The sequence below is a fragment of the Taudactylus pleione genome, unplaced genomic scaffold (genome assembly GCF_031769625.1).
Source record: "Taudactylus pleione unplaced genomic scaffold, aTauple2 ptg000130l, whole genome shotgun sequence".
Lineage (NCBI taxonomy): Eukaryota > Metazoa > Chordata > Amphibia > Anura > Myobatrachidae > Taudactylus > Taudactylus pleione.
In genome coordinates this window covers 5,757,736-5,776,515 of record NW_028284532.1, presented here as the reverse complement: position 1 = coordinate 5,776,515, position 18,780 = coordinate 5,757,736, and the positions used below count along the sequence as shown (strand labels likewise).

The window sequence follows — 18,780 nt, the reverse complement described above, 5'->3', positions numbered from 1 at the left end:
CATTTCATCCACAGTCGTGTGGCAGTCCCTGGCACTGAAATGATTGGTTTGTTAAAGTGTGCATGTCCTGTTTATACAACATAATGGTGGGTGACAATTCCATCTTGCACCTCTTTTTGTTTTTTGCATTATGTACTCTTTGGGGCCTAGTTTTTCAAACTGCCATCCTGTCTGCCACTGCAGTGCCACTCCTAGATGGGCTACGTGTTTGTGCTGCCCTATTGTGTCACTTAGCATAGTCATCCAGCTACCTCAGTGCAACCTTTTGGCCTAAAATCAATATTGTGAGGTGTTCAGAATAGACTGGAAATTAATGTTATTGAGGTTAATAATAGCGTAGGAACAAAAAAACCCAAATTCTGTGATTTTAGTTGTTTTTATGCTTTTTTTCCAAAAAAATACAGATCCAAAACCCAAAACACGGAAGGGTGGTTTTGGCAAAACCAGTCCGGATCCAAAACACGAAGAAAGATCCAGATCCAAAACCAAAACACGAAAAGTGGCCGACGCACACATATTCCATACCCAACCCTTTGGAAGATGTTATTATCATCCTCAGCCTTAACCTCATAAGTGTTAATATTATCATCATACAATAGTAGCTCATCCCTAATGGAATCCACCATTATCAAAGTCTCTGTACGTTGTTGTAATTGGTGGCAAAGGTCTTCCTCATAGAATTTGTAGTTCATTTTTATGAACATACATTTTTAGGAAGTAGCCTCCTATACCAATACTCCAAGGTTCCCGAAGGTGCTAAACACTCTTTCCGAGTACACACTGGAGGATAGGCAGCTTAAGTAAAGCAAAGATAATTTGCACAAGGGGCTCCAAATTCCAATTTTTACCTCCCACTATTCAAAGGGACTATGTAACATGCTAATTTGTGCACTCTCATTGAAATAACCCTTCACCATTCTATTGATGCTTTCTGTATCAGATTGAGGTCATGGTCGCGGTGTCAACATTTTTGGGCAATTCTTTTAAAACTGACCAGATATGATAATGGTGTTTCACTCTGGTGACTCATCATTATCATCAGTGGGTCTTGGAAAAGGTCAGTTTTTTACTGGCAGCTGCATTTGCAGAAGAAACTGAAGCAGGAGGCGGCATCCTGTCATGTGTTACTTAAATTGATTAATTGCTTGCAAGGAGCTCTTTGCATCTCTTAAAGGTGTGCACACACTAGACGATGTGCTCACGATGTCATATCATGAGAGATTTCCCTTGAACTCTCCCTGGCAGCTCCCCGTCACTCCAGGACATGATATGGTGGTAAAAAGTGTACAATCTGACCAACGACCTAGCCATCTATTGTGCATTGTTAATGTTCTCCAAATCATTAGATTGTGCATGATATATCGTTAGCTTGCCAAACACTTGATGATGACTTTCAAGATTTCAGCAACATTTAACTAGTTGGCGGGCCTAACTAGGGGATATATAAAGCAGACTTCATTTTAGCTCTGTGCACTTCTGCTCTGTGACTAGTGAGGCTTGGTTTATACCTGCTGAATGCTGTATATTGTTATTGTGCTCTACCAGAGCCACCGCTGCTGCTTCTACACAGCAGTGATCACTAGTGTCCAGAGCTGCTGCTGCTGCTTCTTATGGAAGGGGGTGGGGCCGGTTGCCCAATCACTGCTGGCCACAGTGATAGGGCCACAGCAGCAGCTGTGGCTACATGAGCCCCAGCTACTTCCTCTATGGAAGTGGGCCGGGAGGGGGGTGACGACGGTGCCTGATCACTGTGGCCAGCAGTGAACGGGACACAAAGGAGGGGGAGCCGCTGGTGTAGAGGGACCAGAAGGTCCCTCTGATATAGGGGGCTGTGGGCAGATTAACTTCCCATAGCCGCCTAGTGGCAATTTTATGATAGGTCGTATCACGACCATGTCAGGGAAAGCCCAGTCTGGTATGGTCGTATCTGATATGACCGTGCCAGGCAAGTGGTTAACAAAGTGTGTTTTTGCTGCATTCTTTCCTGTATTCTATGGTGATGGATCCCTATCGCTATAGAGTTTTGCTAGCCTATGCTGGGGATAAGGTGGTGAAGGAGAGGGCCCAGCAGAAGAGGAGAGCATGCTGGAAGAAGGAGTGGCTGCTGGGATACTCGCTCTCACATGTCCCTGCTGATGGAGATTCTGGAGAACAATCCGGACTACTACAGCAACTTCCTGCGCATGGATGATGCCTCCTTCCAGGAGTTGCTGCATCTGGTGACCCCCTATATCCAGAGGCAGGCTACTAAGGTGTGGAGGGCCATCCCTGCTGAGGAGAGGCTGGTGGCTACCCTGAGGTACCTGGCTACAGGAAGGTTCCTGGCTGACTTGAAGTTTGGGTCGCTCATCTCCCCTCAGGCTTTGGGTGTCATAATCCAGGAGACCAGCAAGGCTTTTGTCAAAGTTCTGCAGTACCAGTTTTGCAAGGTAAGAAAAAACACACTACCCATAAAATTTCTTTCGAAAAAAATTTTTTATATTATTTTTGGAAATGTAGAAAACAAGTGTAAAATACACTTTAAAAACAGTGTAAAAGTTGTTGCCAACATGTCTTTATGACAACATTATAAAATTGGCATTCCAAACATGGAAAAAAACAACTGAAAATGCATTTTTTTACTGTATATGCATTTATAATGTAAAAGGCAATTATCAACAAGTTTTATCAGTACCAAAACTATTCTACTCTATGAAATATGGTGAAATACTTTCCACTTTGACTGGTATCTTTCCCGCAGTGATGTGCGATGATGTCTATGGCTGGGGAGGAACCCATGTATTATATTACACACAGGTTTTATATCAAAACTCTGGAGCATGACAGGGAGTATGCACGTCCCCGCTGTCCAGGTTCTCACAGTTTCCCCACAATCCTCTCCAGAATCAGTCAAAAGGAGAAAAGGAAAAATAACAATGTATAAGTAGGGTAAAATGTGGTGGACAAATAGAAGTAATCACTACATAACATAACACCCCTAGAGACAGGGCCGGATTAACAATGGGGCGGGTGGAGCTGCAGTTCCAAGCCCCACCCATGAAAATAGGCCTATGCCCAGGAGCAGACAGGATCGGGTGACTTGTAAATGATTTGGTGGTTTTGGATGCGGCCACATGCTGCATCATTTATTTGCCGCATTTGGCCAATGCATCAGCTGTGTGTGGCTACGTCCAAGACTGTGCTGTAGGGAAACTCTATTAGCTGGCAGTGCACCCAACTGTCACCAGGGGGCGCTGTACAGATTTTTGTTTTATTTTTATTTATAGTTTAAAATTAAAGTAAAATTGGTTCGGGCGCACTTATGTCATGATCCGCGCTAGCAACCCGATGCCCACTATATTTTTGGATCTCTTCAGCTGCAGAGGGGGTTATGCAGTGGTTTTCATGACCCCACCTCCACTCCTGCACAACTAGCCTGCAGCGTCTAATTACACTCCTGTACTCCCCTGCGCATTGAACAAGGCAAAGGTAAGTATGTGACAGCTGTAGCTTCCTTCCCCTTTTCTATTTCTCTCCTTTCTCTCTCAGCACCTCTGCCCCTTTCCAGCATGTTAAACTTTCTACAATTTTCTAGACTATGGGCCTGATTCAGAGCCGCTCGTAAGCGGCCGCTCGTTCGTTCTGACCGATGTTCGCACATCTGCGCATGCGTACGGATTGTAATACGCATGCGCGAACCAGTCAGTGCGGCCGAAAATCGTTTGTTCGCTATATAGCGAATGCCTGCTACTTTGAGTGACAGGAGGCGTATGTGGGTGGTAACAGGGGAAGGTGCTTGAAAACGGGGAGTGGAGAACAGAACGCAGGCGTGCTTAAAGGTCAAAACGGGTGTTTTAAGGGAGTGCATAATTAATCCAGCAGCGTCATTGACCACGTCACTTGTTTTTTTTTAACTCAGAACTGCTCGCAAAATAGCGGTTGAAAAAAACAACCACAAGAATAGCGAGCAGTTCATACGCTGTACGATGTACTCGATTAATCTAATAAATAGCGGACATGACGTATGGTGCGAGCGGCAAGGGGGCGTTTTTTCAAAATTACAACCGCAAGTTTTGCTCGTTCAGACATAGAGGCGTGAACAGACCGCAAAGTGCGAACGGTTCATTTGAATAGCCACCCCTTTTTATAAAACGAACGACCGCAAATAGCGAGCGGCTCTGAATCAGGCCCTATGCCAGCCCCCTGCCCTTTTCCTGCCTACGCCAGCCTCCTGCCCTTTTCCTGTCTATGCAAGCCTTTCTGCTCTTTTCCTGTCTATACCAGTCTCTCTGCCCTTCTCCTGCTTATGCTAGCCCTTCTTACTTTGCCTAAGCCAACCTCACTGCCCATTTCCAACCTATGCCAGTCCCATTGCCCTTTCCCTACCCATGCCAACCTCTGCCATTTTCTTGCATATGCCAGTCTCTGTCCTTTTCCTGCCTATGTCAGCCTCCTGTCCTTTTCCTGCCTATGACAGTCTCTCTGCCCTTTTCCTGCCTATGCCAGTCTCTCTGCCCTTTTCCTGCATATGCCAGCCTCTCTGCTATTTTCCTGTCTATACCAGTCTCTCTGCCCTTCTCCTGCTTATGCTAGCCCTTCTTACTTTGCCTAAGTCAACCTCACTGCCCATTTCCAACCTATGCCAGTCCCATTGCCCTTTCCCTTCCCATGCCAACCTCTCTGCCATTTTCTTGCATATGCCAGTCTGTCCTTTTCCTGCCTATGTCAGCCTCCTGTCCTTTTCCTGCCTATGCCAGTCTCTCTGCCCTTTTTCTGCCTATGCCAGTCTCTCTGCCCTTTTCCTGCATATGCCAGTCTCTCTGCCATTTTCCTGCATATGCCAGCCTCTCTACCCTTTTCCTGCATATGACAGCCTCTGCCATTTTACTACATATGCCAGCTTCTCTGCCCTTTTCCTGTATATGACAGCCTCTGACTTTTTCCTGCATATGCCAGCCTCTCTGCCCTTTTATTGCCTGTCCAGACTCCCTGCCTTTCTGTCTGCACCAACCTCTCTGGGCATCCTTTCTGTTGCTCTGTCTGAACCAGCCATTATGATCCTATAATGTCTGTATTAGCCTTTATGCCAGGTACCCTTCTGCACCAGCCTCCCTGCCCTTACCTGTCTGTGCCCATCTCTTTATACTTCAACTGTCTATGCTAATCCTTGTTTGTGCAAGCCATTCTGTTCTTCTCTGCTGTTATTCTCCCATCTGTGCTTGCATCTCTGCCATTCCCTTGTCTGTGCCAGCCTCTCTGTTCTTGATCTGGCTTTGTCAGACTTTCTGCCCTTGCACCGTCTGTGCCCACCTTTCTGTTTTGTCCCATTATTGTATCTATTTCTCCCAACCACATGTTCTGCCACTTGCCCAACCACACATTATTCACCTATACCCCTCATACTTTTTCTCTTGCCCTGCACCTTCTTCTTTCACCCCTTCTTCCCACCTTCTTTCACTTATGCTGAAGTCATCCTGCTAGTGGCTGATCGGAAGCCAAGTAGACGAATGGAGCGACAATCGTGTCCAATGCTACATTACTGAACTTGATGATGACAGGTAAGCGCAATTTTATGAGTGTTATAGTTTTTATTGAGCAACTGAAGCAAGTGATTAGAACATTTTTAATCTAAGTGGTTGATTGAAATAACTCGCTCCCGCAAGTTCAGGAAGTATGCCGCAACCCACAGGGCTGCATACAAAAATTGCAGAGTCCAGGGCGAGATCAGGCCACAAGGGGAGTAAGTATGGCGGTTGTTGCTGGTGTTCTTCTCCGTTGCAACAGCAACTTGCCCCCCTCATATATAATTAAATTGCAGCTGAGTGATACTGGGCAGAATAAAAAAAAAGTTTTATTATTTATTTATTTTATTTTTTAAAGCACCCTTTTTATTTTGTAAATTATATTGAAAAAAACCAAAACAACTTTTCTTTCCATTTTTTTTGTGTGAATCTGCTACTGGAAACCCAAGCCCTGTGTTACCCAACACAGCCAGATTAACCATACCTAGAGGAAACCTGGGGGCTTATGTAATAGGTAACGAGCTGTAGCCCCTGCAGGAACTTCTGCAAGTCTTACCATTTTTTAAAGCAGCAATAATTTTGAAGACAAAACCAGCTTGGTTTTGCCTTTAGAATGATTGCCGCTTTGAAAATATTGGAAGACTCGCAGGGGTTCCTGTAGTGGCTGCTTGCAACCTATTAGATAAGCCCCCTAGAATGACTGACGAGGTGGTAGGAGGTGGTATTTACTAGGGATGGCCATTAACCATCGATGGTTAACAACCATCAGTGGTTAAACACCAAATAGTCAATGGTTTTGTCATCGCAGAGCAGAGGGCAATGTTTTCTTTTTTTCCTGTACGGCATAGGGCCATGAAGCTTATCACCTGCCCCCTGGCCATGCCACTAATCCCAGCCCCCTTTTCTGATTGGTCTGCTATTGGGGCCACCTCTAACAGGTGTCCCTAAGAACATCCAGAGAGATGACTGAGCCGCGACAGTGGGGGGAGGAGGAGGACAGCAGGGAAGGGTGGAGACTGAGGAGACCGGGTCCGTTAAACTAGTTTGTGTGTGTGTGTTGCCCCTGTGCAAGCCACACCCCCATATCACTAATCAAACTCTCCACAATGCTGTGTGGATAATCTGTCCCTGAGAGAAGTGGCTTCTTTGCTGCCCTTCTTGACACCAGGCTATCCTCCTGTGTCATGCCAACAGTAAAGCATCCTGAGAAAATTCATGTGTGGGATTGCTTCTCAGCCAAGGGAGTGGGCTCACTCACAATAATGCCTAAGAACACAGTCATGAATAAAGAATGGTACCAAAGCATCCTCCAAGAGCAACTTCTCCCAACCATCCAAGAACAGTTTGGTGATGAACAATGCCTTTTCCAGCATGATGGAGCACCTTGCCATAAGGCAAAAGTGATAACTAAGTGGCTCGGGGAAACATAAGAAGTCACTAATTTAGTTCTATTGGACAATTCTCGTTAGTGTTCTGCTATAGTCTGCAGTTGTGGGACTACTCTATTGTTTGTTTTAAATTGATTCTTAAGGTTTGGTGTACCTGGCATTAGGACCGAGTCGCAGACTGAGGCGCAGGATACTTCCTAAACCTTTGTATGACAGATGATTGCGCCCTTTTCACTTTTGTTAATGTATTAATGTTTCTTGATTATAAACCTACCAGAAACCCTATAGAACACTGCTATAGGAGAGGCAGCCATTGGTTTTTGATTTATGTTTTCTTTTTTTATGGAATATTTTTTACTTAGGGTATTAATGTGTGGCAGCTGTTGCGGAGTCATCTGATGAAGCGGTTCCTGTGGTGAGTACGTTACCCCTAAACCTAACCCTCCTTCTAGTGCTTAACCAACTCTCCTGCTGCCTAGCTCTTCCCCTAGTGCCTAACCCTAAGACACCCTCCCGCAATCAGGGCCCTAGAGAGCCGGGCCGGTCCCAGGTACAGAGGGGGTGTGGTCTATCGTGGAAGGTGTGGCCACGCCCCCTTGAGAAAAAAATAAACACACTTTTGCAGCACTGTGCGCTGGGGAGGGGGGCGCTGTGAGCCCTTCAGCCTGGCGCAAAGCCAAAGCTCCCCCCCACAGGCATAGGAGACTGCTGTGGTTGCTGCTCAGCAGCCATGAGCAGTCTCCCACTGCAGCTCAGCACACGCCGTGTGCTGGGCTGCTGTGATGGAGAGAGAAGGGAGGGGTGCGTGGCCGGACCCGGGCCCCCGCCGGGCTCCTCATGAATCCCGCGCCTGGGTAAATAGTACTCACTTCCCCCCCATCTCGGTGCACCTGCCCGCAACCTAATGTTAACCCTCTGCTGCTGTAGCCTAACCCTAATGTCTGCATTATGCATAATGTCAACATTTCAGATATCGACATTATAACTGTCAACATTTTGTGAAGAAAATAGAAATAACACTTTAATGCCTGGATGTGAATTTTGCTGTCACTCTTCTCTCTTCAAACAAAGGCAGGCTGCTGTATGAGCCTCAAGTGACTTCATGGAAATTAAACTGATTATGAGCCCAAACTAGAGGAGAGCCAATCCAAAGGGAGGAGCATGTGAGCAACCTCACGTGTAGTGCTGCCTGCATGCCCTCCCTCATTATGTAATAACTACGCCACGAAGCCAGGTGGCCAATCAGGAGCCGAACTGGGCAGAACATAAACAGTGTCCACAAATGTCCAGGGCGCCGGGTCCATTTGAGAGCACAGACCACCAGTAGTGCGTGAGAACAGCAGCTGGCGGTGGTCACCCCTATCCCACTTCCCCCGAGTCACTGTGTCAGCTCTGTGTTGTGGTAGTTTTTTTGACATTTTCAGGTTAGCTATATCAAAGCATTTATTATGGTTTTTGTCGATTTTTTTTTTTTTCATCAAATTTTATAGTTTTATTCCAAATTCTACAATTTATTGCTGATTGAATCTGTCGCCAAAGAATCACATTAATATCTTAATTAGTTTTTGAGATATTCAAATTCAAAGAGCATTTAGGCAAAAAGGGACTAAGCAAATTGCATATATATCATCATCATGCTGATATAATGTTGGACCTGTTTTATATGGAGGCCTGGGGCTGTAGAACCATCTGCTCCATTTTAAATCTGTTCCTGTATGCTGGATAGAAACAAATATGTTTATCATAGAAAATATAAACCTCCAAATGATATTTATTCACATGCCCTGTACTTGTAATAGTAAACAATCCCTTGTTATTCTAACTATTCTTTAGGCCTTTCATGCAGATAACTATTGTTGACCATGTTAACCAATGCTAAGTTTGACATTAATTCAGTAAATATGATTGCCTTCTAAATAACATATTTATGTTATTTTTATATACGGCTTGGTTAATTAAATGCTCCCATGAGCTACAGCTGTTTCCTGTTTGGTTAATCATTCGGGTATATAAGGCCACAATGTTCAGTGTACTGACATACGCTTCTGATAAATTGTGGGACCCTACCACAGCGAAACAAATTAAGCAAGTCCTAATTGGTCACCTTGGACGCGTTGGACCCACAAATAATTACTATCCGGTTCAGTTTACATCACGGATTTCATATTCCAGCAACATATACCATCAGCCACCACCTTACTGCGAGACCATCTTGCTAAATAAGGCTGTAATGACATTCTTCGTCATCAAGCTGGTAATATCTCGGCTGGTTATTTATCTGGATCAGTTTTCACATTATGCAAAATTTAGACAGTTTTAAACTGTCCCATTGGCGACAAGTTCTATACAGACTATTTGATTCAATAGTGGTCCTGACCTGTATCTTGGTGTCCTCCTGTTTATAAATTCCATTTATAATAGGGTTGGGTTTGATATACCAGCTGTCGGGATGCCGCTGTTCAGAATACCGACAGCGGCATCCCGATAGCCAGAATCCCGACACCCATAGCCACACAAGGTATGTATTTTCCCTACCCTAACCCTCCCTCCCCGGTGTATAAACCTAACCTCCCCCCCTCCCTGCACCCTAAACCTGACCTCCCCCTCCCTGCACCCTAATCCTAACCCTCCCTCCCCGGTGCATAAACCTAACCTCCCCGCACCCTAAACCTGACCTCCCCCTCCCCGCACCCTAATCCTAACCCTCCCTCCCCGGTGCCTAACCCTAACCCTTCCCCTAATGCCTAAACCTAACCCCGTTACCTAACGCTACCCTCCCCGTGCAGCCCGATACTTACGGGATACTGGTACTTGTGGGGATTTTGGCACCGGTATTTACATTGTTGGCATCCTGCACGCCGCGAGGCCGACTACATCTCTTATAATATTGCCTTTAGCATCTATTTTACACCCATTTGAGTATTTTAGCATTAAAAGATTTACATTTTATTTAATGAAGCCATATACATTTTTTATACTATTTATCATTTGAATTATCATTGGAATATAATATACAGATTATTTATTAGTGCTGTTCTTCCTTTACCCTATTATTTATGATTTATTTTTTTTTGGAGTCTGACATCCGCCATTTGAACAGTTGCTTGCTCTGACAGCACCAATCTGGTCACTTTTGTACACCAATTTTCTTTAAAAAAAAACTCAAGTTTTTATCAGATTTTATTTTTTTATCACCATCCTGAAATGATGAAGCACAGCAAATCTTACCCCAGTGACATTATCAATGGTGATACACTCTTTTTTATCAAACATTTTGTAATGACCCAGTATGCCCTGTGTTTGTATACATAGATCTCTGTATCATTAAGATTGTGCAATGCTTTATCTAAGCAGCAATTGCACAGATTCTTAAAATGGAAAGAAAAAAATAACATATAATATTGTATGTGCCATATGTAAAACATGGATTTGTATCGCTGCAATACCTGTAAAATTATTGCCACCCATGCTATAACCGGCGGTGACCCCTTGATGTATAGAATAAAGCCATATCGCTGGTGACAACATCTGTTTTCACCAGAGATGAGGTTCAACCTTTAACAGATAGACTACTCGGTTGCTATGTTGTGATTTATCTCAGGATGATGATAACTGGAGAAAACTTATGAAAAATGCTTTATTTATTTATTTATTTTTAAAAAGCATTTTTAATTCTGTAATAGTTTTTCAATATATTTTTATTGCTAAGTGGAACTGAACTGGGAGCACATGTCTGGGGTTGCTCAGCTGCCTTGAGAGATTTTAATGTTAATGTTTATATTAAAAAAATTGCATTATTAATAAGTGCTTTTCTATAGTTTCTTTAGAGGTCTCTTTTTAAAGAGACCTCTAAAGCTGCTACCTTGTGTGAAAGCAGCCCGGTGCCAGGAACATCTTAGGGGGGTCAGGGGCAGAACTATGGGAGACAATGAAGGCATCTGCCCCTGGGCTCCAGCATTGAAGGGGCACCTCCTCCATTGCCCTCAATATATTCACCCCACTTAGGGCTGTAGCTATGTACCCGGAGTGTACTGTTATGGCCGCTTAATACATGGCACCTCTTCCTGGCTGTGATGGGGGGGGGGTACCAAATTATAACTTGCCTCCGGGTGTCTGGGATGAACTTACGCCACTGGGGGGGGTATTCAATTAGTTGCAAGAATAGCAAAAATCCTGCACCTACGCACTTCCAGAGTATGACAAATTTTTCCTAAAATCATTATTTTTAGGAAAAATGGTCGGGAATTGCTCTGGGACCCCTGCGGCACACCCCTAATGACTAATAAACTATTGGAAGTTTCCAAATAGCTTAATTAGTCATTAATTACTTTCCATCCGAGGCAGTGTCTTCTCCCTCCAGTGTTGGGACCCAGTCTTCTGCAGCAGCAGGTTGTGTGTGTGTGTGTGTGACTCCCGTTTGTGTGTGAGCCCACCTGGAGGCAGCAGCAGAGAGAACTACATCTCCCAGCAGCCACCTCCCCTCCCAGCAGCCCCCTGTCCTCCCAGCAACCCCGCCGACTCCCAGCAGCCACCTCCCCTGTGTAAAGATAGATGGGAGATCAGTGGCAAACACAGGATTTTGAAAGGGGGTTTTCCAAATAATTGGTTACAGAACCAATGACAAAAACGTCTAACCAGAATAAGCCAGCAACATTCACTTTCTTGTGTACTTCAAGTGTTTTAATATAAATAACAATAAATAATATATATAACAAGGCATCTTGGCATAAAACTTGCTTATGCACAATGTGTAACAGTATGTCTGAACAAACTTAACGTACCAGTGCAATTTACGCCACACAGTAGTCCCTTATTCATGTTATGATACACAGTAGTGCCCCTTTTACACAATGTAGTAGTGCCTCTTATACAATGCCCACAGCAGTAGTGCCCCTTATACAATGCCCACAGCAGTGGTGCCCCTTATACAATGCCCCCAGTGGTAATGCCCTCCATTAGTAGTGCCTGCATTAGTAATGAACCTAGTAGTAGTGCCCCCAGTAGTAATTACTCCAGTAGTAATGTCCCCATTAGTAATGAACCTAGTAGTAGTGCCCCCAGTAGTAATTCCCCCAGTAGTAATGTCCCCATTAGTAGTGCCCTCAGTAGTAATGCCCCCATTGGTAGTGGCTCTAAAAAAAAAATACAATTAAAAATACAAACACAAAACTTATATTAAGCCCCGCTCCTGCGTCCGCTGCCATCCGGTCCAACCACTCGTCGGATCTATGGGAGAGACGCCATGATGTCTCTCCCATAGTGCCCACTGCGGGAGCCGGAAGCAGGAGCTCAGGAGTGAGCTCCAGCCTCCGGCTGCCGCTGCGGGAACGGAGCCGGGTTCCCGCTGGTAACAAAATCTCAGCGGGCGCACGGCAAATTGACCGTCCCTGCAGTGGCTGGAGGGGGGTGCGGGTAGATGGAGTTAAGGGCAGGGGGGGTTCTAGGTACTCCAAAACCCCCCCAGCGTGCACGTATGGAGATGACCGGGAGCCGTGTAGACCACAGGAGACCACCTTAGAAGTAAGTAGGGTATTTTTTTTTCTCGCGCCATGTGGTGTTTAGTGCTGAAAACCCAGCGTGCATTTTATTTTAATTGAATACTGCAGGTATTGGGACCGCGCATACCTGTTGTATTACAAGATTGGGAGCGAAGTCTGCGTGATTTTTTGCGGAGGAAACCACGCTCCCAATTAAATACCCCTCTTAGTGTTTCACCGATTGCTGAGAAAAGGATAACTTTCCTATTTTGAAATAGTGCACTGTGTATAGACATACATACATAAAAAAATTGTCCTCAAACATACATCATATAGAATTTTTTTTACTTTTGAATGCCATCTCAGTAATAGATCATATAAATATCACATTGTACATAGGGGCTGGGTACGAGATTCGACTCCCTTCCTGGTGCCTAAACCTAACCTCCCTCCTAGTGCCTAAACCTAACCTCCCGCACCCTAAACCTAACCCTCTCCCCTTAGTGCCTAACCCTAACCCTACTCCTAGTGCCTAAACTTAACCCTCCCCCTATCCCCAGTACTTACCATCGGGATGCCGGCGGTCGGGATTGTGACCGGATCCCGTACATAGGAATGACTCTATGTCTACAATGTTGCATATCTATGCCCATTTTAGTAAATTTAAATAACAAACCTATATGTACTGAATAATGTCAGACATAGGGGGGTATTCAGTATTGGAGCGAAAAGTCTGTGTTGGACTTTTCGCTCCACATCGGAGGTTTTACGGGGATAAAGTATCCCCGTATTCAATTTGAAAGCTGCGAAAACGGAACATGGCGGAAAGGTAAGTATCAGGGAAAATTCGGGAAAGCATCCAGGGACCCCCCTAATGATGTCCTGACATGGGGGATCATTATGGGTACCCCCGTTTTGGCCTGAGGAAGGTAAGTATGGTTTTTTAAATAGCCGCAGCAGGTGTTTTTTTTCCGACAGGGAAGAAGGGGTGAAGAAGAGCACTTAGCTTTTTTTTTTACAAAAAAAAAACTAGGTGAATCAAATTTGGGGTACATGAAAATGGGTGCAAGCCTATTTTTAAGTTCCTAAGGTGCATTTTTTAAATTCTACTACTTCTACTACTAAAAACTACTTCCCGCAATGAAGAAAACACATGCCGCATACTTGGGAACCCTCCCTGAATTTCGTTAGTTTCAAACTTGTTCCCCATATTTAATGTTTTTTTTCACCCCAAATTTAAACTTTATTTTTGGGGGTGTCCCAATTTTTTAAAAAACTTTTTTGGACACAGATCTTTTTTAGGGGACTCTCCCAAGGGTGCAGGGTATTTTTTTTAAGCCTGCACCCCTAAACCCCAATTCTGAACTTTTTTTTCGCCACCTATTCACTGGTGAAAAGTTATCCTAATTTTTTTTCAAAGACTTTTTGCACCGGCGAAACGTCTTTGAAATTGAATACGGGGATATTGAAAATAGGCGGAGATAACGGCTGTTTCGCTTCAAATTGAATATGGCCCAATGTGAACATACTGGATGGCCCATTGTACAACCTTTTTCCCCTCTGTGTCACCCCTGTCTGTCTTTTTGGCCCAAACCCTTTATAGGGGTTGGGTACGGGATGCCGGCGCACGGGATCCCGGCAGTCAGAATCCCAACACCGGCAACCATACCCCAAACCCTAACCCTCCATCCCCAGTGCCTAAACCTAACCCTCCCCCTTTAGTGCCTAAACCTATCATCCCCTGCACGCACCCTAAACCTAACCCTCCCCCTTCGTACTTAATCCTAACCCTCAGCCTAGTGCCTAACCCTAACCCATTGCCCTAATCCTCCCCCTAACCCCAGTACTTACCGTCAGGATGCCGGCACCGGGATTCCGACCACCGGCATTCTAAGCTCCGGCATCCCGCACGCTGGGATTATAACTACATTCCCTTTACACTGTAAGCTCTCACAAGCAGGGCCCTCTTCCCTCATGTGCTTTTCCTTCCCTGACTTGCACCATCAATTCCTCCCCACTGCCTACCACGACAACAAACCCTTAGGTTCTGCTTCCCTGTCGCTTATTATCGTTATCGTTGATCGTTTTTGTGTTAAAAATGGATGATAAAGTGGACGACTGAACGACAACGATATCGTTATCGTTCAGTCGTCCACTTTAATCGCCCAGTGTGTACGCACCTTATGTCACTTTTTTCTTGTTTTCATGCTGTTTTTGTTTATGTACTTTGTAAGAAGCTGCGGACCCCTTGTGGTGCCATATAAGTTAATAATAATAATAATAATATGGGGCATATTTAAGAAAATATATGTAAATGCCCTGTAACCTACAGTTCCTTAGTGACACTATTTGTAGCGATTCTAGTACAGGTTTCATGACTATTTATCACTGCCCCCACCGATTTGCAGCTGTTCCAATGAAGTCCAACACGTGTGCTTTTGTCGCGATTAGTACAAATGAAAGTTTACGCTGCCAGGATCTGTCCTGACAAGGTTGCTGGGAATGTATAGGGAACAGGAGTAGGTGAAAGATGGCATTAGTTACCATAGTCACGCTGCAAAATGTTTAGATTTTGGGGCATGATAAATAGCACAATAAAATATCTTACATTAACAGACATAAAAGAAAATAGCTTTGCTACTTAATTTAGTGGTAATCATGGTTATTGATTGCCATGTATGAAGGACTTGATAAATAGACCCCTTAGAAGCATAAATCTCTCGCTTTCAATTCTGTCATTCCAGCCGCTACGTATCACTGTAATGGAATATTAAATGAGCAGCATAATTCTTGTACAAATGCCCACAGGTTCTTATACGTCACAAGATAGGCATGCCAAGGTCATAATATAAAAGGCGGTATTACAAAAGAAAGGCAAGGGAATTTTCTGTTACTCCTAACACAAGTTTGTTTTTGCACAGATATACTATTGAGAAAATCCATTTCTTCTTATAAACATTTCCTGACACAGGCTTTAACACCTTGCCAAAAACTGATCATGCCAAATATCACAAAGCACATGCTAAAATGATTAAACTCCATTTTTCCCACTCCGCAGGCACATCCTACTCTACTCCCTGATTGTGAAATCATAGCATAACAACTATAACCAGTGCCCAGTGTGAGAGCTGCCAGCGCATAGGAACAGCACAGAGTATCACTGCTTGCTGGAGAGAGGAGGGGTGAGTACCAGACCTTAATAATTAAGTATGCCTGTCTATAGACAAACATTATTTTTAATTGGACAAATATTTCAAAGCCATTTATGTAATGGATCATATACTGTAGATATCACTTGTGCACTTAGGAATGACTAAAAAAAATAACAAACTTGTCCACAACACTGGGAGAACACTTGTACTCCTTAACAAAAAGTCAGACCTAAATAATAACCTTATTTTCCCTGGATTTGACAAGAGTACCTGAAAATCCCTGCATCAATAAGGTTCACTTACTATACTATAACATAAACTGAAAGAAAAAATAACATCAATAGGTAAATATTACATGTCTACAGTGATTAGTTATAAAGTTTAGTACTACTATCTATTTGCTATAACTTAAGGTGCATACACACTGGGCGATTTTCACCCTGAACGATATCGTTGAACGATTTGGACGATTTTTGATCGTTGAACGATCAACGATCATTGATCGTTCAACGACTTTATGCAAACGATTTTGTAAACGATTTTTAAACGATTTTACAAATGATCAACGATCAGCGATATCATTCAGATTAATAATAATAATAGAGGCTTTATTATTTTTAATGTAAAAAAATGTGGGCAGGGCTATCATGAGGTGATAAAATTGTGTCGGCCATTTTAAAATCACTGCATTTATGCTCTGTGGCTAGTTTGGTTTGGTGTATTCCTTGCTGAACGCTGTTGCTTAGCTATTTGCTGTGGTTTGTTTTTGCTTTGGCTTTAAACAAACTGTCTGTACTATCTGTCGTGATGGATACGTACCGTTATCGATTGATGGTTGCTTATGCAGGAGTGGTGGTGATAAGTGACCGGGAGAGGACTGAGAAGAGGAGAAGGCTTCGTTCATGCTGGACGAAGGAGTGGTTGCAGCAGAGGGATTCGTTCTCTCATATGCCGCTGCTCATGCAGATTCGCGAGAACAACCCGGATGACTTCCGGAACTTCTTGCGAATGGACGATTCAACATTTCAAGAATTACTGGCCTTGGTGACTCCATACATACAAAGGCAGGACACCAGGTTGCGTAGAGCCATTCCTGCAGAGGAGAGGCTCATTGCGACCCTGCGTTTCCTGGCTACAGGGAGATCTTTGGCCGACTTGAAATTCGGGACTCTCATCTCACCGCAGGCTTTGGGTCTTATTATTCCGGAGACCTGCAAAGTCATCTTTTACGTCCTCAAGCCGGAGTACTTTAAGGTATTTAAATTTTAATAACCCTGTCACAAATCTCCTAAATCTGTCACTTCTTTCTAAATGTATTCAAAAATGTGTTAATATAGGTGCATGCCCGTTGTATGTCCCTGTTACTGCTCCCTACTATATCTCCTCCCAAATGTATATATATAGCTGTTTAGCCATCCTCTGTCTTTGCTGCTGCTGCTCCCAAATTATATCCCGATTATATACCCCCCAAACGGCAAGCGTTCTCCCCTCTCTCCCGAGCACCACAGGCTTAAACTGAAGCCGGGGCTTATCCCCATACCCCTGGAGTGGCTGGTATGGCGGTAATAGGGGGACCAAAATAATGTCAAACTATTGTACTTTACAGTGGAGCTACAAGTGCCAGCATGCCTGCCATTTTGCACTTGTGGAACTACAAGTGCCAGCAGACATGCGGCACCTGTAACTTCACTTTACATTTCAAAAGTTAAAAAGAGTCAAAACACACACCGTGTCAACTTATATTTTATTACACATACCTACCCATTCACACATACTTACCTATACCAGATGTTTGGTCCCCTTGTCCACGTAGTATTTCCCAAAAACATGGCCCTGCAAGAAAGATTTCATACTCACCTACATCCAGCGCTGGTCTCCATTATCTTGGTTTTGTTAAAAGTAAAAAAAAAACCTTACACAACCCACGGAACACAGCTATCTGTATATGTGTTCAATCAAAAAAACTATTGATTTGAGGGTCTCATTCAGACCCTCTTGCGAGTGCAGGACGCTCGCAAGCAGGTCGATGGTACCCAAATGTGCATGCGCACGATGGAGGCTGCTGTCGTGCACATGTGCGAGACCCGTTGAGTGACGGCGAAGCTGTTGCTCGGGGTCTCGCACCAAAGGGGGCGTGCTGTCGATGGTGAGTGACAGCATGCCCCCTTTGGTGGGCGTGCCTGCCAGACGGACGCGTTCCCATGGGAACGCCTACCGTCTGGGTCCGGCCCCACTGACTTCACAAGTGATGTCAGTGGGAGTGTTTTTGGCTCTGATAGAGCCAAAAGCACTCCTGGGCTTGCGGCAGGGAGACCCTACCGCAGGGTCTCTGTCGCAAGTCCGATGGTCGCGATGGTCTTCACCATTGCAACCATCATCATGGACGCTCGCTATAGCTGTGGGTGGTAACCCACAGCTATGAGAGCGTCCATGAGGCCGCTCCATTTTTAGGTGGGACGCCCCTGATTCAGAGCGAGCACTCTGGTCAGAGCGTCCGGCTCTGAATCAGGGCCTGAATACGGTGTTATAGCAAAACTAGCGAAAATGATGTCTTGCATTCAACATTTTAACTTCAGATAATTTTTAACACCAAAATAAATACCCCTTATAAATGTATTAATGTAATGTTTAAAATGTTTTTTTTTTTTTTTCTGTTTCTAGTTCCCTTCGACTGTTGAGGAATGGCAAGTTATTGCCAACGAATTTGAGACCCGGTGGAACTTCCCAATTGTGGCGACGCCATAGACGGGAAACACATCCGGATAACACAACCTGCAAACACTGGATCTATGTACTTCAACTACAAAGGATTCTTTAGTATGGTTATGATGGCGGTCGTGGATGCCAATTATAAATTCATGTTTGTTGACGTTGGCAAAAATGTAAGGTCTTCTGATGGTGGGTCTTTCCGAGAGACCGTCTTTTTTTAAAGACTAATGAAGAATCAGCTAAACATTCCTTCGGGATCGCAAACGAAATATGGTTTAAATTTTGTTTTCGTTACCGATGAGGCATTTTGCCTTAATGAAAATTTAATGAGGCCTTTTCCTCAAAGGGCATTAACACCTGAAAAAAGAATTTTTAACTACAGATTATCGCGTGCGAGGCGCACTGTTGAGAATGCCTTCGGCATAATGGCGAATAGGTTTTGCATTTTCCATACTTGTATAAATTTCCGGCGAGACAAAATCGAGTGGCTTGTCTTGGCATGTTGTGCCCTTCATAATTTGCTTCGAGCCAAAAGAATTGGACAACCGCCTGC

General features: G+C 44.2%; 2 protein-coding genes and 1 pseudogene across 3 annotated transcripts in view; 2 read left to right on the top strand and 1 right to left on the bottom strand.

Annotated features, from left to right (window-relative positions):
* The window catches only part of LOC148523541 (uncharacterized), a 55,759-nt gene that overhangs the window by 27,772 nt on the left and 9,207 nt on the right, over positions 1-18,780 (bottom strand). The window lies entirely within an intron of this gene.
* The window catches only part of LOC148523540 (retinol dehydrogenase 7-like), a 37,020-nt gene continuing 33,727 nt past the window's right edge, over positions 15,488-18,780 (top strand). Inside the window, exon 1 of the mRNA XM_088473119.1 lies at positions 15,488-15,548. The gene's annotated coding sequence lies outside the window, so the exon portion shown is untranslated. The remainder of the gene's footprint in view (positions 15,549-18,780) is intronic.
* LOC148523542 (uncharacterized) lies at positions 16,326-18,448 on the top strand (annotated as a pseudogene). The gene is made up of 2 exons (XR_015878448.1): positions 16,326-16,772; positions 18,180-18,448. The product of XR_015878448.1 is annotated as an uncharacterized LOC148523542 (transcript).